Source organism: Prionailurus viverrinus, chromosome X, assembly GCF_022837055.1.
Source record: "Prionailurus viverrinus isolate Anna chromosome X, UM_Priviv_1.0, whole genome shotgun sequence".
Lineage (NCBI taxonomy): Eukaryota > Metazoa > Chordata > Mammalia > Carnivora > Felidae > Prionailurus > Prionailurus viverrinus.
Window position 1 is genome coordinate 105478788 of NC_062579.1, and position 26974 is coordinate 105505761.

The 26974-nt window shown below is 47.1% G+C and overlaps 1 protein-coding gene and 1 non-coding gene across 3 annotated transcripts in view; both read left to right on the forward strand.

The window, feature by feature from the left end:
* The first annotated feature begins 458 nt into the window (after positions 1–458).
* Positions 459–26974, forward strand: part of FHL1 (four and a half LIM domains 1) — a 62954-nt gene continuing 36438 nt past the window's right edge. Inside the window, exons 1-2 of one of the 2 annotated variants that reach the window (XM_047844063.1) lie at positions 459–592; positions 22588–22661. The gene's annotated coding sequence lies outside the window, so the exon portion shown is untranslated. Of the gene's footprint in view, positions 593–20983; positions 21003–22587; positions 22662–26974 lie in introns of those variants that run through there. The other variant, XM_047844064.1, reaches the window with a different exon arrangement.
* Positions 24810–24914, forward strand: LOC125157991 (U6 spliceosomal RNA). The gene has a single exon (XR_007149127.1). It is a non-coding gene; the product is annotated as a U6 spliceosomal RNA (small nuclear RNA).

A 26974-nucleotide genomic window follows, 5' to 3' on the forward strand; every position in this document is an offset into this window, starting at 1 on the left:
CCTGGTGAGGCCACCTTCGCTCGCTCGACTCTCTTTGTTGCTCCCACCCCCTGCCCTGGCCGCGGCTGCCTGCAGTGACTCGTGACTCCCCGCCGGCTTCGAGGGCTGCAGCACTGGGGGGGGGGGGGCCGGGCGCCCCCAGCCCTCCCTCCCTTCGGTCTCCTGGCCAGAGCCGCCCCTCCCGGGGAGCCCTCGCCCCCGCCTCCCCGCGGCCACCTTCCCCGCGCACCCGCGCCGCGTCGGCAGCAGGGCCGCTCCCGAAGCGGGGGGCACGTGGCCGCGCTGGGTGCGTGACACCCCCGCCCCCGCGCCGGGCCGGCTCCCGCGCGCGCGCCGCGCCCCGCAGCCCCCGCGGGCAGAGCCCGGGCAGCGCGCGCCGCGCCCCGCCCCCGCGCGCGCGCCCGCCCCCTCCCCGCCTCCCCCGCGCGCCCCTCCCCTCGCGCCCCTCCCGCGCCCTACATCCAGCGCCCGGCCCAGGGGGCTCAGTCCGCAGCCACCGCCGCCGCCGCCGCCGCCGCCGCCGCCGCGCCTCGGCCTCGGTGCAGGCAGCGGCCGCCGCCGAGACAGCTGCGCGGGCGAGCATCGCCAGGCAGTAAGCCCGCTTTCTCTCCGCGTGTGCGTGCGTGTGCGCCTCCCGCCCGCCGGCCCCGCGGCCCGGGGGAGCGGCCGCCCTCCTGCCCCGCCGCCACCCCGGCCGCCCGGCCTGCCGCGGTCGGTACCTGCGGCCTCGGGCCTCGGCGGGCCGGCCGGCCGGGGTGGGGGCCGCGGGGTCCCCGCGGGTGCGTGCCTCGGCCGCCCCGGGCTCGCGCCACCGGGGGTGGCGGGCGTGGGGGCGGGGGAGCGGGCGTGCCCAGGGGGCTCCCGGTGCGACCTCCGCGGAATGGTGGGGAGCGGGGCGCGGGGTGGGGAAGGGGGAAGGGGCCCCTGATTTTCCCACCGAGGCTGGAGGGCGGTGGGGGCGGGGCGAGGTGGGGGCACCCTGGGCGTTCTCGGCCGGGGTGGCTGTGGGGCGCGGGCGGGTGAGGCCGGGGGCCCCCCTCGGCGCGCTCCTCCGGGGTGGCGGGGATGGGAAGGCGGCGAGGGGGGGAACCTGCCCGGCTTCGCACAACGGAGAGGGCGGGGGTGGGGACGCGCGGGCGTGGAGGTGAGCGGGCTCGCCGGGCTTTCTCGACGGGGATGCTGGGGGGGCGTTTGGAGGAGTTGGGGGTGGGGTGCAGAGGGAGTGAGGAGGGCCGGGAGGGCCCGCAGCGGTTCTTCCCTCTTGGGGGGATGGCGGGGGGAGGGGGGGTTGGCGAATGGGGGTGGGGACAGTGGGGATTTCAGCTCCAGCGTGGAACCTGGAGAAGCCGGAGGAAGGTTCTGTCACGTGGGGTGAGCCTTAGAAGGTGGATTTTCAAAACTGCAGGGTGTGACCTTTCCGTCTCAAAAAGCGTGAAATCGCTCCAAGGTGCTGTCTGTTCTAGGTGCTGGAAGAGAGGTTTCTGCTTTCGAAGTTTCTGGTTCTCTTCCATTCCTCCTCTTTCTTTTCCATTCCTCCTCTTTCTCTTCCATTCCTCGCGGCCTCTTCTCAGCCGTCCAGGACTAGGTAGAGGTTTGAAAATCAGCAAGGGAAGACTGTGTGTGGTTCGTGTTCAGTGCTAGATCATTTTCTGCATTGGGAACTGTGCGAGTTCCTCAGGTTTGTTTGGATTGCCCTTTACTATAAAACCCTGTGCCAGGGAGGCCCCTTGGGGAAAGAAGGGACCAAGGTTTATAAAGGGGACTCCAGGTTTGGTTTTTTAATTTCCTGAAGGGCAAGGGATACGTCGTTGTAGCATTTAGTTTGGCTTTTAGAAGAGGGAGAAATAGAAAAAACGTATGCCTTTGCTGGTAGTTCCCTATATTCGTTTCAATGATCCCATCGGGATTATCTGAGCCCCCTTTGATTTGAATTTGGAATGGATCCAGTTTTCCTAATTGGAGCCATCATTTTGTAATTGCCTGTAATTCTTCCCTGGGTTATCAAATCTATGGCAAGCTTATAGAGCAGTAGGAATAATTTTTTTTTTTTTTTTAGTTATCTTGATTAAGAGGGTTTTAATGTAAATTTGATGTTGTTCCTTGGAAATGCGAACCTTTGCAGAATAGCAGAAGTTTAAATTATGAGTCCCTTGGAATTTTGTAAAGTCTTTCCCTCCCCAGCTCATCTTCTCTGGGAACAGAACCCTCCCCCACTCTTCACACTGAAGAAGCAAGGGCTTCTGGGATGGTAGCTTTGCCTTTGGAAACTCATGCTCATATTTGCTTGAAGAGGAATACATACTAGAAAGGCATATGCCTTTAATGTGGCGGGGCTATATGTGCTTTCCCATTTCGGTTACATAAGGTTCCAATCTACTTTTTACCTTCAGTCTTTAAAAAATGGTTATTTAACATTTTTAAGAGCAAATATAATCTTTACGCAACAGGAAATTGGTTAGATAGGCCATGATTTGTGCAAACCGCCTCACAATAAGTATATAGTCTAAGGCTCCCATATAGGTTCTGTAACCATATATGGTTTTTGAAATTCTATGCTACCCTTCCCATATTGAATTTTTGGAGAAGTAAAGCTGTTTTTTTCGACCAAGTCTGGATTTTTGAGTGAAAGTTGAAAAGAAAATTTCGTATAAGATTTAAACTGGTAAAATTCCTCTTGGAGGATACCAGTGCATTGGAGCTAATTTAATGTCTACCAAAGGAATGGACCACTTAAATAATTACTTGATTTATTTACTGGAAATACTAAACTGGAAGTGTTTAAGTGAAAATAGAGATTTTTGGTCTCAGGCAAAAATGCGTTTAAGTAAGCACTGTTCTGTGCAGCATTTCTGTGTTACTCCGATACACATCCTGTATGCCGGCGACAAAGAATCTAAAACGCGTGCATTTAGGAATACAATTTAAGTCTGATTGTTTTTTCTCTTATGAATAGACTGTTAGGAGTGGTCAAATCTTACAGAGGGAAATGTGTTGATGGGTAGTGGGGACTTAAGTTCCTGTAGACAAAAAGAGTAAATGGGTGTCTTTGCCCAGCTTTTGGAGAACGTGTTGTCTGCCCCACGGGACTGGTGGGGGTGGGGGGGGGAGGGAAGATGAAGAGATTAGAGCAATTAACAAAAATGGTCAAGTATCTTTCTGAGCATTCTTGAAGATTTTGCTTATAGCCATTTGAAGAATGAAGCCTTTGTGGAAGAAATTGACCCTCACTCCTAAAGTTTTTTTTTCAACGTTTATTTATTTTTGGGACAGAGACAGAGCATGAACGGGGGGGGGGGGGGGGGGGGGGGAGGAGGGGGCAGAGAGAGAGGGAGACACAGAATCGGAAACAGGCTCCAGGCTCTGAGCCATCAGCCCAGAGCCCGACGCGGGGCTCGAACTCACGGACCGCGAGATCGTGACCTGGCTGAAGTCGGACGCTTAACCGACTGCGCCACCCAGGCGCCCCACTCCTAAAGTTTTGACATTAAAAGAAATACCAGTTTGTTGAGGGAGTGGAGGCTGACCTACCGAAGCTGAGCCCTGTTTTCCTGCTTTCCACCTCCGGGTTCCCTTCTGCCCTGAACCCCTCCCTTTCCCCCTTCGGTGCCAGCAGCATTGGGAGTTGAACAAATGTTTGTGCTTGCTTGAACTTTAGGCCTTATCTATTTGGCTGCTTTCCCCAACTTTTGCCTACAAAATTTTTTTGGTTCGTTGGACTCTCCAGTTGTTTGGATTTGGGGTAAAAGGGAGTAGACTGTAATTATTTTCTCTTGGAAGATCTTTTCTTTCAGCTCCTGTTGGGACAGGAGCAAAAAAAAAAAAAGTGGGTGTTTTTTTTTGGTTCTGTTTTGTTTTTGTCAACGGATTACTTAATTAAGCAGAATATATGGCCATCCATTTATTCAGCCAACATTTACTGAGTTACCGCTTGTGCCAGAGGCTCTGTGCTAGGTTCATCCACAGTAGGTAAGAAACGGTTTCACCTTCTGGGGGCAGTTACTAAAACAGACAATAGACAATGAATTTGGGGTACATAATCAGGAGGTGGCCAGAGTCTTGGACATTAATATAGCACTTTGTATACGTTAAACATGCTTTGACCACGCACACAGTGCAGTCGTTTCTTGCCAGGGCATTTATTCATTGTCTACACAGTACCTCCTCTTAGCCAACTAAGACGCACTTTTTTCATTTTGGGTAATATGGTTTGTAATTCGTCTTCAGGATCTTAAGGTCTATGGCCTTTTTAAAGAAGATACGTTTTATGTGAAGTACATAGGACACAGCGGACTTCCTGATATTTAAGTTGGGCATTTTATAGCACTGTGCGGAGTAGTGAGGACGCAGCGGCCGGGCCAGCAGTCCTTCCTGTGACTTAAAAGCATCTTCTGACGGCAAATGGGGCCAAACAAAATTACTGTTCTGTGGTCACCTTTGAATTATGGATGACGGATGATGAAGCCCAGAAGAGTGTGAATGATACTGAATAGTAGCTGGAGTAAACCCTCGCCCTCCTGCAGGGTTACCTCCTGAGATCTTTGCACATCCCTCTGTTTGTGGATCGTGCCTGCCCAGTGGTTTTTAACTAGGGCAGTTTTGTCCCCCACGGGGCATTGAACAATGTCTGGAGACATTTTTGGCTGTCATGAATTGGGATGCGGCGTGCTGCTGGTGTGTAGCAGGTGGAGGCCACGGATTCTGCTTAAACATTCTCTCCACCGCAGGCGGCAGGCCCCTGCAACAAAGAACGATCTGCCCCGAAATGTCAGTAGCGCTGAGGTTGACGTAATTCCCTCTACAAGATGCAGTAAAACGTAACCTCCGGAGACTAGAAAACAGGAACGGTGTCTCGATGTGATATTTCACGTTGGCTGAGCTCACTCGACTGGTCTACAAACAGATGAGTCCATTGACCTGAATAGTTAAAGACCAGCGAGAGCTACCATCTACGGGCCCTACTCTAATGCCAGGCACTGGTATACGTTCAGTATTCCCTTCATTTTATAAACGAGGAACCAGGCGCAGAGAGGCAATGTGACTTCTCGAGGCCTTACAGCTGGTCCGGGTTGGAGGCAGACATCAAAATTAAGATCATCTTACTCCTCAGAAGTTCATGGGTTTTGAGCACACCGTCATACTGTCTCCCTGGTGGCAGGCTCCATTCAAAATCTTACTTAACAAAATTAAAATTACTACATGTCCTATATACCATTGAGTTTGCTTGAGAGTAATTAAAGCCATGAACGTTAAATCTGATCATACTTGGAAGTAAGTGGCCAGGAGTAGGGGGAGAAAGGGAACTGACATTACTCGAAGGCCTGCTGTAGTTCTAGAAGATACACTAGTTGGACTCACAGCCGTTATGTAATTGGATCCTCACAGCAGCTCTGCAAAGTAACGGCGCACATCTCGCAGATGAGGTTAGCAAAGTAACCTAAGATTGCACAACTAAGTGGCCGAGTTGAGATTTGAACGTAAGTCCCATGACAAAGCCCGTGTCCCTTGCTGCTTTCTCTACATTTTGGGGTTGGTGAAGGATGTGGGGCGGGCGGGAGTTGAGCAGGCTGCAAAAAGGTGAGTAACGGGTCCTGGATGACAAGTGATTTCAGAGGTCACATGTCGTAGATGATGGGTTATACTCAGGTAGAGAACGGGGAGGTGAATCCCTGTACTTTCTTCCAGTGGGGAGAGCTGAGCTCGACTGAGAACTTGTGCTAGAGATCTCCCCAAACTAAGCCCTGTAGTGGTCGTTTTGGAGAACTTCGTTTTCTGTCTTTCTTGAATTTTTCCAGACGCTGTTTTGATAACCACGAAACGGGAGGTTACCGAACTGTGTTTATATCTTTCTGCGTCTCATCCTTTTACCTTTCTTAGGACTTACTTAGTCCTAAGCTTAGTACTGACAGCATTCGGTTTTGTCACCTCCTTAAACAATTTAGACATTTGTTTTTGCTATGGAAGTTGTTTTTAAATAAATGTCATCAAACTTATACTTGTGTTTTCCATATGGGGGGGTGTGTTTTGTTTCGACAGCTAAATATTTATTTTAACTTTTGACGTGTTGTATTCTTAAGCATAACAAGAGGAAAAATAAAAACCAGCCCAATAGCAATCATATTTTGTCTGGCAAGCAATTTTGTGGGGGGGGGGGGGAGAAGGAGGACTTCATGTTTCATTTCATTTACTTTAAATTGGAAAGGAATTTTAACCATGATTCTCAAGGGCCAAGATGCTAGGGGGGAAAAAAAAAGAAATGTTATTTAGATAAAATGCATGTTTTGATTTCCACATAGGTCTGGGAGCCATAGATTCTGAGTATAATAATTATGTCATGACTCCGCAGCAGTCAGCCCCTCAGGTGATCAACCACTGGGTGTGGGCACGCATTGTGATACTGATTTTGGACCCTCCCCCCCCCAATGATTTTAGAGTAGAACTGAGAGATCTGACGAAACTTGCAAGAATGCACTAATCCCTTCAAAAATCCAAGCTTTTAATGATAATAGCGGTACTTTCACATTGTTGGGGAAACTCAGAAAATACAGCAAAGCCTAAAGAATATAAAAATCAGCTCTAACCCACCACCCAGAAATTGGTGACAGTGTTCTGTATCTCTTTTTAAAATGTAGTGTTGGTTTTGTGTTTTTTTTTTTCCAATGGCAGACTCAAGTCCATTGCAAAATCTCCAGCTTCTAAATGTAGTCTGAGTTGTTTTTGTTTTTGTTTTTGTTTTTCTTAACTTTACCAAAAGAGTTTCTGAATAATCGTTGCATCTCTAGAGAGAAGTCCTGGTCATAGAAATGAAATGGGAATAGTGCCGGGGAGTTAGAGAACTATCTGGTGGCCTCCTCATGTGAGCTCTTTAACATGTCTCCTTCTCCAACTTGAGTAATAGAATTTCCACGCCAGAGGAGCACCTGGGTGACTCAGTTGAGAGTCCAACTTTGGTTCGGATCACGATCTCTATGGTTCATGGGTTTGAGCGCCCACATCAGACTCACTGCTGTCAACGCAGAGCCCGCTTCGGAGCCTCTGTCCCACTTTCTGCCCCCTCCCCCAAAATCGATGAACATTAAAAAAATTGCCACACTATAAAGGGCTGTCAGGACCCACTCCCCTTCATTTTATGAGGCTCAAAGAGTTCAAGCATCTGCCCCTCAGGTCATATAACATGTTAATGTTGGAGTTGCAGTTTGAAGCGTTAGGTCCTACATATGTAGGCAAGTTTTATTTCCTAATTAAAAACCCTTCACAGTTACGAACTTTTTGTTGGCCTGTCCCTCAAACGAACAGACTTTTGGGGGTACCTGGGTGGCTCGGTCGTTTAAGCGTCTGACTTCGGCTCAAGTCATGATCTCCCGGTTCGTGAGTTCGAGCCCTGCATCAGGCTCTGTGCTGTCAGCACAGAGGCCCCTTGGGATCCTCGGTCTCCCTCTGTCTCCAACTCTCCCCTGTTCACGCTGTCTCTCTCCCTTCCCCCCCCCTCTCAAAAATAAACATTTAAAAAATAGAGAACAGACTTTTATGGTGGAAGTATATTTACTATTCTAAAGGATACCAAAAAGGCCAAGTATTTCCTAATTTCATATCAAAACAGTTGAGAGAAGGGGCGCCTAGCTGGCTCAGTCGGCAGAGCATGTGACTCTTGATCTTGGGGTTGTAAGTTTGAGCCCCCCCCCCCCCCCCCGAGTAGAGAGATTACTTAAAAAAATAAAATCTTTAAAAAATAACCAGCTGGGAGTAGTACAGGAATTTGTCATCTCGTTTTTGCTTTATTGAAATTGAGCGTCAGTGGTGGGGAACCTCTTGCGTGCATCTAGCCCTCAGTTTAATTTCCCCTGGCCTGTGGGGCAAGTGGCAAGGCGTGTCAGACTGCCTGTGGTCACAGACACGAACAGTGGCTTTATAAGAGTCTTTCCAAATGCTCGTCTGGAAGACCATGATCACAGCTATTGTTGCATATGAGTATTTTTTACTTCACAAACTGGGATACCTGTTAAAGTTTGGGGAAGGAAGTTTTAAAGACTGCATCTGCTTCCAAACTTCAGTAGGAAGTAAGCAAATTGTAGCAAATGCTGGCAGTATGGCGTCATTAAAACAAAACATGCACACACGGTCATTCTCACCTGGCACCATTAGATGAATTCTTAAGCTTGTTTCTCTCCGTGCCCTTGTTCATTTCTTCATTCCTCGTTTCTTTGTGTGTCCGTTGCCTGTGTGTCTGTGTCACTGGCAGGGTCACTCTTCTCAGTCCAGTTGACTCTGCCCACATTCCTTTTTCTGGGCTCTGCGTGTATCCACATCATCACGTGCATCCGCCACCGTGTCTTCCCCTTACCCGGTTGGCCGGTGTTAGGGTTACCCCAGCCTGGACCGGGCCAGGTCTTTTCTGCCTGGCATGGGCAGGGAGGCTGCTTTCCAGAGCCCGTGTGGGGTATGGAGAGCTGGTGTTACTCAATAGAGAAAGGCCACCGGTAGAACGGAATTAAACAAGATAGGTTCAGAGACCTCGTGGGCTGCATAGACGCGTAAACCCGTGAACACGACATCGTCCCTTCCCTACAGCCAGGGCCCCAGCAAAGCTAAAGCTACGTGAAACAATGAATATGGATACGCATTACCAAGGGCTTACCATCTGAACAAATGAGAAAATTGTACCCTTGCCTAGGGGTGTGTTCTTAAGTAGTCTTTGCTCCTGTTTCTTATTATCGCCTGCTAATGTCAGACAGCGGCCAGCTCTTCCTGGCTTCCTGCAGTATTCTGTCTCCCGAAAACCGGGCCTCCTGTGTATTTAAACTGGTGAGATTTGCTTGCACTTCATTTTTGAGCTAGTAGAGATATAAAATGCACAGAAGGTACACGTGTACTGGTTTTTAAACGCAGCGAAACCTAGAAAAAGAACCATCAAAATAAGTCTTTGTTGTCACTGCTTCCCTGCTGTAGAAAGAATTCATGTTTTACGGGGGCGCCTGGGGGGCTCAGTCGGGTGAGCGTCTGACTGTCGATTTCGGCTCGCGTCATGATCTCACGGTTTGTGGGATCGAGCCCTGTGCTGGGCCCTGTGCTGAAAGTGTGGAGCCTGCTTGGGATTCTCTCTCTCTCTCTCTCTCTCTCTCTCTCTCTCTCTTTCTCTTTGCCCTTCCTCCGTTTGTGCTCTCTCTTTCTCTCAAGATACGTAAATAAACTTAAAAAAAAAAAGAATTCATGTTTTATTTACCCACATAAAAACACTCCGGATCATATGTATATATATATATATATATATATATATATATATATATATATACACACACACACACACACACACATTTATATATATGTTTATATACATATATAAATAAATATGTTTATGTATATATAAATAAATAAATAAACATTAAAAAAGCCCTTCTGGATATTACAAATTCTTGTGATTATGCCTGTGTAACATTTCATGTCTTGGAATATATATATATATATATATTTTTTTTTTAATGTTTATTTATTTTTGAGAGAGAGAGCACGAGTCGGGGAGGGGCAGAGAGAGAGGGAGACACAGAATCCGAAGCAGGCTCCAGGCTCCAAGCTGTCCACACAGAGCCCGATGTGGGGCTCGAACCCATAAATCATGAAATCATGACCTGAGCCAAAGTCGGATGCTCAACTGACTGAGCCACCCGGCCGCCCCTGTAATATCCACGGGGTTTTATTTATTTATTTTTTTTTTTTAAATTTTTTTTTTCAACATTTATTTATTTTTGGGACAGAGAGAGACCGAGCATGAACGGGGGAGGGGCAGAGAGAGAGGGAGACACAGAATCGGAAACAGGCTCCAGGCTCTGAGCCATCAGCCCAGAGCCTGACGCGGGGCTCGAACTCACGGGCCGCGAGATCGTGACCTGGCTGAAGTCGGACGCTTAACCGACTGCGCCACCCAGGTGCCCCTCCACGGGGTTTTAAATTTATTTTTCAATACTAAGAAAATGATAGCTGGGCACACACAGGTTTTATCGTCAAGGTGATTTTGACGACGATAGTACAAAACTAAATTTCTGTATTTGATCAATTAAGTCTTGCTATTCAGTTTCAGTTTTAGAGTGTGGATAAGATCGCTTGACTCCTGTCAAATTTGAAACGTGTGATTTATTAGGAAGACATCAAAGATTGGTTTTTCAGTGCATCTCTGCCAGGTCTAGTTTTACACATCGGTCTTGTTCGTGAATCTGATTGCTCGTGTCTGCCTGGGCACAATCAGTCATCTGCACTTTCAGGTGTCTAGGTGAAGGGAAGTAATAGGTGTCCCCCCGCCCACCCCCACCCCCCGCCAGGTTTCTTAGAGACGACAGAGCACACACGGGCACACACATACAAATCATGAAGTCCAAACATTTCTGTATCCCTGAGCTATAGTGGTAGATTTAGGCATTTGAATTAACACAATTTTGTATTTTTCAACAGTTTCTAAGAAATAGCCTGTAAATAACTAGTTTCAAATAATTAAAATGATAAGTTCCTCAGCAAATAGCTTCTGGAAGCTAAGGAGCCTTTTTAAACTCCTTGTCGACGATTCTACATCTCCACATGCCAGGCTCAATTCAAATTTTCAAATTCTAGGCCACAAGAAACTCTGCCTCTTTTTTTTTTTTTTTTTTTTTTTTTTTTTTTAGTGTTTATTTTTGAGAGACAGAAAGAGAGGTAGAGAGCAAGCAGGGGAGGGACAGAGAGAGAGGGAGACAGAATCCCAAGCAGGCTCCACACTGTCAGCATGGAGCCTGATGTGGGGCTCGATCTCACAAACCGTGAGGTTATAACCTGAGCTGAAACCAAGAGTTGGATGCTTAACCGACTGAGCCACCCAGGTGCCCCGAGAAGCTCTGCCTCCTTTAAGGAAGGAATTGGGAAGGAATTCTGCAGTGTAGTAAGCACACATAACCACACTAAGGAAAGAAACCGAGCAGCCAAACTAATAGGAGGTGAAAGTTTATACCCGCATCTACAGATAAAGCAGTGTGCCTTTGTTAGACCCCCTTTTTTTTTTTTAGCTAGAGCCCCCTTTTTAATATCCAAACTTTTCCTATTTTATTAAGGAATCATTAACAAATATAACTGTGAATGTTTAAAGAGTACAACACGATAATGTGATATACGTGTGCATTGTGGAATGATCAAGATAATTTAAAATCCACTTCATTAAAATCCACTGTATTGAGAGGCACCTGGGTGGCTTAGTCGGGTAAGCATCCGACTTCAGGTCATAATCTCGCAGTTTGCGGATTCAAGCCCCACATCGGGCTCTGTGCTGACCGCTCAGAGCCTGGAGCCTGCTTCGGAGTCTGTGTCTCCCTCTCTCTCTGCTCCTCCCCTGCTCATGCTCTGTGTCTCTCTGCTCTCTCAATAATAAATAAACATTTAAAAAATTTAAAATGAAATAAAATCCACTTTATTGAATATCATTTATATACAATACATTGCATCCACTCAAGGCATATGGTTTGAGGAGTTTGGGCAGATGTAGATGCCCATGGAACCACTGCCACCAGCAGGATGTAGGATATCATTATCACTCCCCCCGAGTTTCCTCATGCCCCTTTTACTGTACATTCTTCCCTGTGCCCCCGTCCTCAGGCAACCACTGGTGCGCTTTTGCACGAGAGCCACTTGGCAAGCTGACATTTGCAAGTTGGTGGATCCTTCTCTACCCAGAGACCAGATGTATATCTGAAACACAGTTTTCTTCTCATTTAAGATAAAATAATATTACAGAGCGATTCCAGGTCTGAGTTCTTAGGATGTTTTCCCAATTTCCTAAAAATGAGCACTTAAGAATTTTGCCTGCAAGTGAACGACAGCATCCTTATTAAATAGACTCCTTACATGTTTGGGTCAAAAGGAGATTCCAGCTAAGAGAGAAAGGATTCTGATGAAACAAATGATTCTGATGAACAGAAAAATGATTCTGGTGTTCTCCTGAAGTAGTTACAGTGAGATGTCAAATCCTCCAAGAACAGGACGCATCAAATCATTTGAGTTTTGCCTCACACTTATTCATAAAGTAAAAATGAAAAAAGTGAGAGTATTTTGCATCTCACCATATTTATGCCTCTAGCTAGTGGGTGTATCTAATCATTATACAGGAGCAAAACCCTATCCCTTGAGCCTTCCAAAAGATTTGAAACAGGTTTCAGAGGGAATTTCCTGTGGGTGGAAGGTGTGCCATCTTTACACGCTTATGTGCAAAGCAAGCTTTCCATGTGCAAAATGGTGCTTTCCCGTTGACACGTTGAGTTGGAAGAATCATTCGGCAACTTAAGGGTCACGGTACTGAGATGGAATTTGGCCCTTCCTCACTTAGCCCCTCATAAAAAGTCCACCTCACTCTTCTCTTATGTGTAGCTGGCTGTCCATTGCAGTCGCTCTGTCCATCTCGTCTCCGCATGCCACTCGTGATTGTGACGGTGCCTGCCCTGCCCCGTCTTCCTTTTCCTAATTTTCTTCTTCCTCGTCTTTTCTGTCTCCTGATGCTGCTTCTCTCACGCTGCTCTGCTTTCTCATGGCCACGCTGCTTTTATAAACCTCTCCAGTCTGAGTTGTCCGCAGACCGACCAGTTGCAACTCGTCAGGTGTCTTTTCGGAGGTGGTTTTTCTTATTTTTCGCTTTGCGGTCCAGCAATTTCTTCAGACCCCTTTCAAGGTGGGAGGCGTGCTGGAGGTTTGAGAGTCTCGAACGGTTGGTTTGCAGGTGATCAAAGTTGAATATGTTTGTGGGCTGTCAGGGAGCCGGTCTTTGAAACCAAGAATCATTAAAAACGATTTACATTATAATCCTACGAAACTTCCTCTTACAAAGCTAAAGCAGTTCGAATTGTCTTTTTTCTTAATTTAAAAAAAAATTTTTAATGTTTATTTTTGAGAGACAGAGAGAGGGACAGAGCACGAGCGGGTGAAGGACAGAGAGAGAGGGAGACACAGAATCTGAAGCAGGCTCCAGGCTCTGAGCTGTCAGCGCAGAGACCGATGCTGGGCTCGAACTCATGAACCGTGAGATCATGACCTGAGCCAAAGTTGGACGTTCAACTGACTGAGCCACCCAGGCACCCCCAAAAGAAACCCATCTTTTTTTTTTAATTTTTTTAATGTTTTTATATTTGAGACAGAGAGAGGCAGGGCATGAGCAGGGGAGGGGCAGAGAGAGAAGGAGACGCAGAATCCGAAGCCGGCTCCAGGCTCCGCGCTGTCAGCACAGAGCCCGACGCGGGCCTTGAACGCACAGACAGTGAGACCATGACCTGAGCCCAAGTCGGACGCTCAACCGACTGAGCCACCTGGGTGCCCCAAACAGGCTTCAGGCTCTGAGCTGTCAGTGCAGAGCCAGACGCGGGGCTCGAACTCACAAACCATGAGATCATGACCTGAGCTGAAGTCAGACGCTCAACCGACTGAGCCACCCAGGCGCTCCCTAGAATTGTCTTGAGGTAAGGTAATTTATTGCTCTTCAGCACGTACTATAAAGGGGGAAAACCTTGGACGTTTGTTAAAATCTCCACAACACAGAGTGAACCCTGATGTGAACTGTGGACTTGAGTGAATAATAACTTATGAATATTGGCTCCTCCATTGTAACAAATGTACTGCAGTGACCCAAGGTGTTTATAGAGGAAATCTGGCGGGGGATGTTGAGGAGGTATGTGGAAAACGTACCTTCTCATCAGTTTCTCTGCGAACCCCAAATTGCCAAAAAATCCATTTAAAAACCCTTTAGGATTCAGAAACGTAAAGGATACATCAGGCACTTTTTATGACTTACTTGCAGATAAAAGTGCAGCGTTTGTTGTTAAGCACTGGTGAAATAAGAGAAGTGCTCTCCTTGAATGATGTAACTGGTACCCCGGGCCCCCTGAAAAGTGAAAGGGTGAGCTTCCGAGAGAGGCCCAGCTCTGCTAACCAATGTCTGGTTGCACAATAGTTACTGGACAGGTGTGTGTGGGCATTGGGTTGGGGCTTTATTTATCTGCCACCGTTGGCGGGGGGGGGGCATGCCATCTTTGTGGTGGAGTGGGGCCCCAGCCTTAATAAATCCCCAGCCCTATAACCCAGTGATACCTTGTGTTTATGGTGTCACTAGCAACAGTGACAGTTGGCGAGCTGATACCAAGTCTTTGAGCCAGTACCCAGGTCAGAGTTTGATTGCTTTGGCCCAAAGGCTACTGCATGGCTCGTAGTAGCACAGACCTAACACCGGAACCTCCATGCGGTTATTCACTGTGGCCAGCTCTTCGGTAAACCTGTGTGAAAAGATCAGGCTTTTTAAGGTCTGATTGTAATTTGTTTCTATACATTGAAACTGGGTGATTATTATGAGCAACTGGAAGCATGTGTTGCTTTCTTGAGCTGGCTGTAAAAACAGAACATTCTAGGGGCGCCTGGCTGACTCAGTTGGTAGAGCGTGTGACTCGATCTCAGGGTCATGAGTTCGAGCCCCACGTTGAGGGTAGAGTTTACTTAAAAAAGAAAAAAAAAACTCAAAACATTCTACGGTAGATGGTAGTAAGCAGAGGTGAGGGGATGGGTTCTGAGAGGGGCATTGTGACTGAGGGAGACAAAAGGAGAAAGAGAGACCAGAAGAGAAAAAACCAGATAAGACATCAAGGATTACAACATAAATGAAGGTGATCACCCAAGGAATGGATGCCTTGGGGGATATGGTGGTTCACAGGATGTGTCCCCTCGAGTCTGTGATTAGACCCAGGGTGAAAAACTCCAGAGTTACCTGAAAAAGTACGAATAAAGGGGGAGAGTTGGTTATAGAACTTACCTATTTAAAACTCACTTATTTTGTATATCAGAAGGAATTTTTATGTATGGGTCTGTTATGGGTAGTCATCATTACACCTGTTACTAGATAAACCGTTACACGTTTTTTTCTTGATTTCACTACTTAGTTTCACTGATCGACTATACCTGTGGTCCAACCTCTGCCAGAAATGGCAGATTTTAACAAGGGGGAGGGGACAGAAATAACCTCTCCCTTGAGTCACAGTCCATGTGGAGGCTTGGGGATTCCAGTTCAGTTGCTAAGATCACAGGGTACCCTCTGCCAGTGGCGAACCGGATGGAGGCACAGCCAATGCATTCCTTGTGGTCACCGTCCCAGTTGATACCGAGTTCTGCAGCTGACTCGATTGTACAGAAATCTCTGTCCATCGTAGAGATGGCAGAAGTAACCATCTGACCGCATCATAATGTATTTGCATCATAGGTATAGACAGGCTTGGTCAGTCGCGAGGCTAGTCTTGCTCCCCCTGCTCAAGCTGCTGGAGATAGCCGGAAGGCCTGGAAAGGCGTAGGTGGCGATGGCATGCGGGGCAGGTATGTGACATCCTCTTGCCCCTTACTGCTTACCCAGGTGCTTCTCACAGCCTGTTGGCACCCCTACTTCTTCTTCCTCTCTGTTTCCTCTTTGCCCTTAAGTCAGTTACTTGTGAATTTTCCCTTAAGTAACAAGACGGATGTCAGCACAAAAAAAAGTTGGGGGACTGTTGGCCTAAGCATTCAAACTATGAGAGCAATGTCCTTTAGACTACCCTATCTGCCAGGTTTTTACTGCCACACTGGTTTGTTAGGTATAATAATGGAACTTCGAGGGACTTTGTGAATGTTTTCAGACATACAAGTTGAAAGCTGAATTGTGGCACCTCATAAAGTTATCCGTCCACTTTTAAAGCCCCTATGATTTTTCTCTGTGTGTTCATTCTTTTCCCTGTAGCAGATTCCAGCAGAGTGCGTGCTGATGCGAAGGATTTGCTCTGTGGCTAATTGATTGGAGCCAGGCTGCCCGGTTGCCCACGTGTAAGGAGACCGTTCACGGAGTGCCAGACACGGCTTAGAAAGTAGCAGTCATAAAATGAAATCAACAAACGTTTATTGAGTGCTTACTCTATGTGCGAGGCACTTTGCTTAGGCTTGCTAGATGCCATGAGGGGTTATTAAAAACAAAAGCGATCTCTTCAAGCAACGAACTTCCATTCTAATTGGAGAAGCTATTAAAGACACAGGAAGGGTGTGGTGGAGAGGCTTGAAGTGAGGGGGAGGAGGAGAGAGTTGGGAGTCTCGAATCCTAGCCCAAGTTTGCCCATAACCGTCTGATCCCTTGGATAAATCACTTTCCCTCTTGGGGTCTCGGGTTCGAAAAAGAGAACCAGACTAGATAATCTCTAAGACAGTCTGTGGATTGGCTCATAAACAAATGTGTTAAAAAGTTGAACAAACAGTACAGAGCAATAGTAGAAGAGATTCCGGAAGATGGTACATTCTCTTTCACTAAATGAAGTGTACGTATGACGGTTACTGTTGTATGTATACGGTACGTATCTGTACCATATAATTATACTAATTCTAACTCTTGACCAGTGTTTCTCAAAGTGGGATCCTTGGGCCTGCAGCATCAGCATCACCTGGGAGCGTGTTAGAAATGCAGATTCCTGGGCCTGCCCCAGACCTACTGAATCAGAAACCCTGGGGGTGGGGCCCAACACCTCGTGTTTTAACAACTCCCGCTCTCCCAGGAGATTCTGATGCCCACTAAACTTTCACAGCCATGGACTGTAGGAATTTGGGGCAGTGGTTCTCAAATTTAGTTGTACATTAGATTCATCGTAGGGAATTTGGTTGTGGGGGGACACCCAGACATCACTAGTGGTTCTGGGTCTGCAGGTGCAGCCAGAGTTTGAGAATCACTGGTTTAGGGGAGAGTGGCATGAGCCGGAGCACCTGTTCTCGGGTGGTGACAAAGCCCAGAGGCCGGGAGTCAGCAAAAGCCAGAGTTGGGTGTGGGGGAGGGTGAAACGTGGGTCTGATGGGAAGGCCTTGGATGTCGTGCTAGAAACTTGGTCTTCAGATTGCAGTGGAGGAAGGTTTAGGGAAAAGGGAGTAATGCATCAAGGTGGCACATTTGAAAAATTAATCTGAGGGGAGCGTGTGTGATGAAGTAATCTAGATGTGAAGTGATAATGGGTCAGATTGGGATCTCAAAAATGAGATTGTAAGGAAGAGAAGGTCGGGAGGCTCTTTTGCGGGACAAACGGACAGGATTTGGTGATGGTTTATGGGAGTGAGGGCAGTGTTAGAATGTCTTCGGCCCAGTACTGCCTCTCAAACTTCTGAGACAGCCAGCGTGCTCTAGATGCTTCTGTCGGACTTGTCACATTCTCTGGATCTGTGCTCATCCTCTGTCCCTCATCACTTTGACTTAGGGAGCGGGTATTCCCCAGTGAGTTGTGTAAAAATATACAGAACTGTAGTCACCCAGAGAGCTACCCACGGTCATCCTGGCAGGGGAAACAAATCCTGTTTCTTAACGAAAGAATGCTTGGAGTTGTGGGAAAGTTGTAAACTTGGCAATGACTAATTCAAGCCTATCAGTCAATTAAGTGGATTTTTATTTTATCATTTGTTTTAGTTGGGAGCTGTTGTACTAGTCATTGAAAGGACATCCATCTTCATATTTTTAAAACACAACAAAAATACCATTGAACATTAGGGCAAAGGACAAGAATTTTAAGGTTTTACCTTTTGACTTTAGCAAATATTTGCCACTCCATTTTTCTTGCTGGATTTCGCCATTTGTTTTGTGTTGTTCCCATTTGTTCCTAATGCCTGATAATTTTAGTTTCCTCTACACTGTTACTGATGGCTTTTTTTTTGTTCTTAGGTATTCTTAAAGTTTTATTACGTTGTTTTTGTTTTCTACTTTATTCTCATAAAGCTCTTTTACCAGCAATTATGCAATGATATACATGGAAAAATAGCTCTAGTCTTTGTTTTTTTTGTTTTTTAACCTTTCGACCCCCTTCCTTCCACCCCTGACCGTCTGCCTCTGGCAACCACCACTCTGTTCTCTGTATCTATGAGCTTTTTCTGTTTGTTTGTTTAAGATTCCGCATATAAGTGAGATTGTTTGGTATTTGTCTTTCTCCGTCTGACTTATTTCACTCAGCATAATGCCCTCTGGGGCCATCCATGTCATTGCAAATGGCAAGATTCCATTCTTTTTAATGGCTGAGTAATATTTCACAGCATGTATAATAGCATCTCTTCTTTATGAATTCATCAGTCAGTGGACACTTAGGTGGTTTCCATGTCTTGGCTATTGTAAATAATGCTGCGGTGAACATGGGTGTGTATGGGGCGGGGGGGTGTATTGTATTTTCAAGTTAGTGTTTTCCTTTTCTTTGGATAGATACCCAGAAGTGGGATTGCTGGATCATATGATAGCTCCGTTTTTAATTTTTTGAGGAACCTCTGTACTGTTTTCCATAGCAGCCGCACCAGTTTACATCCCTACCCATAGTGCACAGGGGTGCCCTTTTTTCACATCCTCACCAACTCTCGTGTTCCCTTGTCTTTTTCATGATGGCCATTCTGACTGCTGTGAGGTAGAAACTCACTGTGGTCTTGATTTCCATTGCCCTGATGATGAATGACGTTGAGCATCTTTTCACGTACCTGCTGGCCACCTGTAATGTCTTCTTTGGGAAAATGTCCATTGAGATCTTCTGCCCATCTCTTAATTAGATTGTTTGGTTTTGGCCACGGAGTCGTATGAGGGCTTTGTATATTGGATACTAGCCCCGTCGGATATATGATCTGCAGATATTTTCTCCCCATCCAGTAGGCTGCCTTTTCATTTTGTTGATGGTTTCCTTTGCCGTGCTCAAGCATTTTATAGTATGATGTAGTCCCACTTATTTATTTTTGTTGTTGTTGCCAAAGTATTCTTAACGTTTTACTACTCCAGTGAAAACATTTGTCAAGAGTAGTTTGACTTCTCCACGCTGCCAGCGCAGAGCCCGATGTGGGGCTCAAACTCCCAACCGTGAGATCATGACCTGAGCCCAAGTCGGACGCCTAACCGACTGAGCCACCCTGGCGCCCCTCATCTGTATTTATTTTTACCAGTAAATTATTTTGCTGAACGAGAGCCAGTTTATCAGTTCTGCTAAAGGTACAGAGACGGTGGCCAGCTCATCTGTATTTATCACATCTGTGGTAACATTTAAAATGTGTTTTGAACGGTACATATGCCAATGTTTCTGACTACCATAGTAGTGTGAGCACTTGAATAAAAATAGGAAAAATGAGACTTGTGAGCCACCCGTTGCCATCCTAAGTGTACCTAATTAAGATATTTGGGGTTCATAGGGGTGCCTGGGTGGCTCAGTCGGTTGTGTCCGACTTTGGCTCAGGTCATGGTCTCGAGGTTCGTGGGTTCGAGCCCTGCATTGGGCTCTGTGCTGACAGCTCGGAGCGTGGAGCCTGCTTCGGATTCTGTGTCTCCCTCTCTCTCTGTCCCTCTCATGCGCGCTCTCTCTCTCTCTCTCTCTCTCTCTCTCTCTCTCTCAAATGAAGAAATGTTAAAGAAAATTAAAAGGTATTTGGGGTTCACTACTCTTTGGTTTCTTAGGTTGGAAAAGAATATTCTGAAGGAAAAGAGTATCTTACTGAAGGAAAGAAGAATATCTTTTCTGAAGGAAAAGCATGATAAAGGAATGGTTACCATGACGATCACATTTCAGAGAATTTAGAGAAGACTGAATCTGTGGGGTTCATCCATTTTGATTGATTCACCTGGTCTTTTAGTTTCGTTCAGACAGTAGCTGTCTCTCGATTTTATTTTTCCACATAATTCACCCAATCGATCGGTGACTTGGGGGTCGTGTAAGCTTGGCTGTCAGTAGTGACAGGGTCACCGGTGTCTGTGGCCACGATACTGTTGCCAAACCCGAAGGAGGATGATTGTGTACGTTAAACGTCACTAGATCGTAGCTCCTGGCTTCTTCTGCAGTCACACAAAAGGTTTGTCTAATTTGACTTATTCTGTCAAGGTGCGGTAAGATTCACATGATTTATTTTAAAGCATGGCTGACCCTAAAGTGTTTGGGTTTTACTTGGCTGTCATCACATTTTACCCAGTGTGTTTGGCTGCCGTTCGGTTTTTATACTTTGACTTGTGCAAAATCGTCGACACGGTTTGTGCCCCGTGTGGTCAGAGGCGCGGTTCCACGTGCACAACTGTACCTGCACGAGTGTCTTCTTCCTCCCAGCCCCGACTGAGTGTGACGCGGGACGCACTGGCACCAACAGTAAAGTGGAGCTACAGGTGCTGTGGTGAAATCTCGCTGTACATTTTTATCACTCTTGGTGGTCTAGTTCTTGACAGTGAAAGCATGAACTGTGGAGCTGACCTTGGCGGGGCCCCGGGTCGGACCCCCGTATGTGAGCTCCGCCCGCTCAGCCTTTGGGCCTTTCTCTCTTCTGCCCTCTGGAGGCTGTCTGGGGACATGACATGCAAGGGTTTCCTACGAAAAGGAGAGCCCCAGGGGTCTTGGTTTTGGTTACTAGAAGACCAGCCTCTTGCCCCTCCGCCCCAGCCCCTCGAAGTCTGAACTCGTAGAGGTGGGGAGCAGACAGGGAAGGCACGGAAGGCACTGGCAGGGTTGGGGTGTTAAGGGGGCTGCGATCCCGGTTCTTTGAGTACAGAACTGATTCCTTCAAGTAGAGCCCGGTATGTACTGAACCCCGTCTCCGGGAAAAATGATTTCCAGAAGGGGGAGCGAAGTGAAATAGCACATTAAGGCTAGCGTGTGGCGGATTCAGGTTTGAAGGTTAAGCTGGATTGAATCTAAACGGGTGTGTTTGGTGCCAGAGTTTTGTGGCAGCACGTGAGCTCCTCCTCCGAGCGTGAGAACACTCACACTCTGCGCCTGCTGGAGTAAATGGTGATCACTGTCTCTCTCTCCCATCTGGCGAGTACCTGCTGCATGTGGGGCACTGTGAAGTGCTCTGTTTGCGCCGCCCCTTTGTCACCTCACAGCCTGTCTGTGAAGTCGCTTACCATTGTGAGGCTCAGCTGACATAAGGCAGGGCCGGTGTTCGAACCCAGGCAGTCTGACTCTTGCTGTGAACATCTGTGCCGTGCCGCATTCTCACCACGGTTGCATGCCAGGGTGTGGCACCTTCTAGAAACAGTGAGTTCTGTGTGAATGGGTTGTGGGTAGTGGGAAAAGAGACCGGGCGAAACCTTTTATGTATACGTGCTGTGCTAAGTACTGTGAGGAAAGAAAGGCGGGATTTCCGTCCCTGCCACCCAGACAAAGACACTTTAAGTTCTGTGGAACAAACGAGACGTAACATGAAACCAGTAATATGTATTCATAGGGCAGAATGTGAAAATATTATCTCTAGTTAAATAGAGGTGGGAAGAGGACGAGAAGGTGTTTCTTTGAAGTCTGTCACTTTCAGACGTTTGCCTTTGAAAGCTAGCTCTTCGCTGCTGGCACAGAGTCCCCTCCTCCGGGCTTTTGATCTGGCAGACAAGAACCTGTCTGTCCCTGTAGTCAGCACACTTGTCCATTTTGAGTTCGGAAGAGTTGTCTTGAACGTGACAGTTGTCATTAAGATCTCTAAACAGATGAACCCATTAGCCTATTGAGCTAACCGGCCCAGCGATTTATTTTCCAGCACGTTAATATTAAAAAAAAAAAATCTCTAACCCCTGCTTGTTCGGCAATCAGCCCGGAAATGGTTGCTTGGGGGCGGAAGAGGGGCAGTTATGAGCCTGGTTAGAACCCATGGTTTAGGTTTGCCCTGCTTCACTCCATAGATACTTCTCGAGAGGCTCCTGTGTGGCAGTCAGGCACTGTTCTGGGCACGGGGATAGAGCAGTGAACAGAACAGATGGGGGCCCTCCTCACAGGGAACGATCTTTCCCTCAGATTTCATTTGCTCGTGTACATTTCACAGCTGATATAAAAGTGCTCTTGGTATGAGTTTCAGGATTTCACACGCCTCCTTTCTCCCAGCCAGCCCTTTGAATGGGGGGGGGGGAGGGTAAGGCAGTGAGATGCCTCTGGGGAGGTCGCAAGGGCTCGAGGAGGGCCGCATGTCAGGGGACTGTCTCTGCTTGGGTGATGGGAACAGCACAGAGCACACCTGTTTCCTGGTGATGCTGAGCCCTCCACCCCGGGCAGGGATGAGCCTGCCCGCCAGCCTGCATCCTGATGCTGTTGTTGATTGGAGATAACTTCAGTGGTCACACGGCACCTCGTCTCCATGGAAACACCTCTCTAAATATTCCTCTGGTGACTTGTGCTCTACATTCTGCCTGGATCTCAGCCCTCCTGTGGCAAAATATTCTAAAGATGTTAAAAGAGAGGGAAAAAAAGGCTCAACTAATAAATCTATTCTAAACGACTGAGTCATTTGTTTTGATTACCCGGGTGATTGCCAAATGTTAATTTAAAACTGAAATAGGCCATGAGCTCACTGTGCTAACAATGCTGAGTGTTTGAGCTAAGGCAGCCTGATGATGAGGGGCTAGACCCGGTGCCGGCACAAATGTTGTAGGATAAACAGACACTGGGGAAGTCTGCGGAACATCCTGGCGGTTTAACTTTTAAGGGTTGTAAATATAAAGTAGCATGTGTTACCGTGAGGCATTTCGAAGGAAGTAGGCTTTGGGTGTTTTTTTTTTTTTGGTTTTTTTTTTGGAATTTCTAACTTTTTTTCTGAAAAGGTAACTTTGCGTCTCGCTTCTCATTTTTTCCTAATTAGGCACGTTGGAAGTTGTTGTCCACCGTGTCCAGCCCTTGCTGAATACATCCCAGTCACCACACATCCAGCGTGAGGTAAGTTTGACTGATGGCCACAAGTTCGTACACCGACCTTCAGCCTTCCAATTAGTGGTGTTGGGGTTGATGCTGTGGAAAAAAAAAAAAGCTTTATTTGTACAGTAGACTGAACAGGATTCATTTTAATTGACCCAGCAAATATCCCTGCTTATCCTAAATATCAGCTTTCTGGGGACTGGCTTTTCAAGGGGAAAAACCAATCTCATTTGCTTTTAATTTGGGGGCATGAAAAGTGAAGGTGCCAAGCACAACAGAACTGTTAGAAGGTCTGCCTGAAGATAAAGATGTGCTCATGCCCCAGCGTGAACAGTAGGGAGCAGGAAAGCTACGCCGAGCAGTACTGGCATCGAGCAAGGAGACTGCGGGAGAAGGCGGGGCTGACCCAATCAGCTGTCGGGGAGGGATCTTTGTGCAAGATCTCGGGTAGGAACTCCAGAGAGGGCTTCCGTTGGGTTATGCCAACGAGGGCCAGCCCGTTGTTTTCAGCTCAGAGTCGAAGTTCAGAGTGTGGCTGCCCCGGTGTGAACAGCCAGATGGAGCAACCCTTTCATTTAGCACACATTGCACAGACATCCTCGGTCGTCATTTAGCCACAGGGCTTATATACACTCCGTGATGAAGATTCAGGGTCACTCAGTGCTCTCCTTGAGAGACGGGACATTCAGCTTCGCAGATCTCAGAGAGGGTTCATCCAGGCCCGGCATAAGGGGCCCCAGTCTTGCTGCTCTCTGTGCTCCGCCATGCACACGTTTGCGGGAGGGGAGGTGACGTTTGCCAGCGGCAGACCAGTCAGGATTCGCACTTCCGTCCATCAGAAGCTTGCTGCATTTTGGTGTATGCCCCGCCCCCCGCCCTCTGCCTCTGCTCAGTCTCGCTTTCGATGAGGGAGGGTCATTGCTTTCCGTTAGGGCAGATGCTCACTTAGCTGGCCAAAGTTGTCTCCGGTATCCCTGCTTGCTGCCACCTTCTTCACACATTTTAAAATACATATATTGGGGCGCCTGGGTGGCGCAGTCGGTTAAGCGTCCGACTTCAGCCAGGTCACGATCTCGCGGTCCGTGAGTTCGAGCCCCGCGTCGGGCTCTGGGCTGATGGCTCAGAGCCTGGAGCCTGTTTCTGATTCTGTGTCTCCCTCTCTCTCTCTGCCCCTCGCCCGTTCATGCTCTCTCTCTGTCCCAAAAATAAATAAACGTTGAAAAAATAAATAAATAAAATAAAATACATATATTGACACCGTAAAGAATAAAAAAAAAAAAAAAAGGACAGACTTTTAGAAGTGTTTACTAGGAATTTTGTCAGTTTCCTCAATGACATGGAAGCTGGAAGGTCTCCCCAGGGCCTGGGGCTTCGGACCGGCCCAGAGACCAAAGCCTTGGCCATTTGTCAGCTGTGAGAGACACACCCTGCTGGCTCGGTCTGGGCCCTGCTGTGGCTGTCATCCATAGCCTTTACCTAAAATGGTTGTTTTCAAACTTTTATTTGTTAACGATAGAAACCTGTCTTCAAACAAAATCTTAGGTCGTCCCCCACCAGAGCAGAACTATGACTCTCACTGTCCTCTGAGGAACCCGAGGGTGGCTTGCCTTTGTTTTCCCACAGCAACAGAGACTAGATGGTGGAAGGAGGTCCACAGAAGGGCATAGCCCGTCAGCCTGGTTAGAAACACTGGCTGGGGGTGGGGGGACCTGGGCTTGGGTTGCCCGTAGCCATCTGCAACCTGGGTACGCTTCATCAGTAGAAAACTTTGACGGAAGCTATGTGTATTCTTATAAATGAAACATTCTAATGGAAGGTTTTTGAATACATATCTGAAGTGGTTTTGTGATATTAAACCACTCCGGTGACATCTTTAATTTGACCAAAACTTAGCATCTTTGAGTTTCCTTTTAAAATTTTTTCTAGGGGCACCTGAGTGGCTCAGTCGGTTGAGCCTCTGACTTCGGCTCAGGTCATGATCTCACGGTTCGTGAGTTCGAGCCGCGCGTCAGGCTCTGCGCTGATGGCTCGGAGCCTGGAGCCCGCTTCGGGTTCTGTGTATCCCTCTCTCTGCCCCTCCCCTGCTCATGCTCTGTCTCTCTCTGTCTCTCAAAGATGAATAAACGTTAAAAAATTTTTTTAATAAATAAAAAAATAAAAATTTTTTTAGTGCTCGCTTCAGCAGCACATACACTAAAATTGGAATGATTACAGAGATTACCACAGCCCCTGCCTAAGGATGGCACACAAATTCGTGAAGCATTCCATATTTAAAAAAAACAAATACAATAAATTTTTTTAAGTTTATTTATTTTGAAAGACAGAGCAGAGGAGGGAAAAGAGAGAGGGAGAGAGAGAATCCCAGGCAGGCTCTGTGCTGTCAGTGCAGAGCCCGGTGTGGGGCCCAAACTCACAAACTGTGATATCATGACCTGAGCCGAAGCTGAGAGTCGGACGCTTAACCGACTGAGCCACCCAGGTGCCCCATTTGGGTTTCCTTTTAGAGCAGTGAGTTTCTCAACTTGATCAAATCGTTTTTTTCTTTTTTAATTTTTTTTGATGTTTATTTTTGAGACAGAGAGAGACAGAATGCGAGTGGGGGAGGGGCAGAGAGAGAGGGAGACACAGAATCCGAAGCGGGCTCCAGGCTCCAAGCCGTCAGCACAGAGCCCAACACGGGGCTCGAACCCACAAACCGTGAGATCATGACCTGAGCCGAAGTCAGACACTCAACCGACTGAGCCACCCAGGCACCCCACAACTTGATCAGATCTGTTAAATTCTGTGACTTAATCAAATCTGTTAAATTCCGTTGCACTGTGATGGAAATCTATAGGATTGATGTGAAGCAGTTCCAGTCACAATGTAGTTGTATCTTGTGATCTTTCTTCGCTTTTCTTATTGATGTCTTCATTCATTCAGCCCTACTACGTAGTAAGCCGGGAATGTAGGCGTGAACAAAAGAAAAAGGATAATACATTTTCATCTTGATCTTCTTCAACTGTGGGACATCCCTGGATGATTTTCCTTTTTGCAGATGGGGAAACTGAAAGTTGATTTTCCTTTTTTTTTTCTTTTAATTTTTTAATCTTTATTTTTGAGAGAGAGACAGAGTGCAAGCAGGGGAGGAACAGAGAGAGAGGGAGACACAGAATCTGAAGCAGGCTTCAGGCTCCGAGCTGTCAGCACAGAGCCCGACGTGGGGCTGGAACTCACAAACCTTGCGAGATCGTGACCTGAGTCGAAGTTGGATGCTTAACCGACTGAGCCACCCAGGTGCCCCCGATTTTCCTTTTTACGTTAAATTGCCCAGTATTGAGTAGGCCTGGATGGGTTCAGGGGTGCAGTTCAAAGTCCCTGTCTCCAGTCTGCTCTCTGAGACTGTGATGTCTGGCACCTCCAGGCAGGAATGCACAAGTAATGAAGTGTACGGGCGTTGCTGGGGCGCACCTGTGCCCAGAACCCAAGTGCCCCAAAGTGAAAGCAAATGTAAATTGTGTGTTTCGTACACACAGATTATACACAAATTTGGTAAATTTGCTTGAAACACTTGAACACTTTAGGAAAGTAGTAAACTTTATCGCAGGTAAACTTATCACAGGTAAACTTTATTTTCAAGAACCTGAAATTATTCCACTTGGCCACCTTTTCATTATAGAATTGTATGGAACAAAAACTTTTTTTAATGTTTGTTTATTTTTCTGAGACAGGGACAGAGTGTGAGCAGGGAAGGGGTAAAGAGAGAGAGGGAGAGGGAGACACAGAGTCTGAAGGAGGCTCCAGGCTCTGAGCTGTCAGCACAGAGCCCGATGTGGGGTTCAAACTCACAAACCGTGAGATTATGACCTGAGCCGAAGTCGGATGCTTAACCGACCGAGCCACCCTGGTGCCCTGGAACAAAAACTTGAACCCCACATAATTCTTTTTTTACTCTTTTTAAAGTTTTCATTCATTCATTCATTCAAGTAACCTCTACACCCAACATGGGGCTCGAACTCACGACCCTGAGATCAAGAGTGGCACACTTCTCTGACTGAGTCCGCCAGGAGCCCTGAACCCAACATAATTCTTAACATACACATGAGCTGGGTACTCTTTGTATTTGTTTCTGTAGGAATGACAATGTTGTTAATTAAGAATTAAACATGTATTTCACATCTAGGAAATATTTGTATCACTGACATATGGTCACTTTAATTATTGATTTGGCAGTTTTTAATATTCACAAAACACAAATTTAAAATATGGTAGTCATAGTGATTTGGTTTGTACCATTTATATCGATGTGACCTCTCTTCTTCGTGTACCAGCAAGAGAGCACGAGATTTAGCACA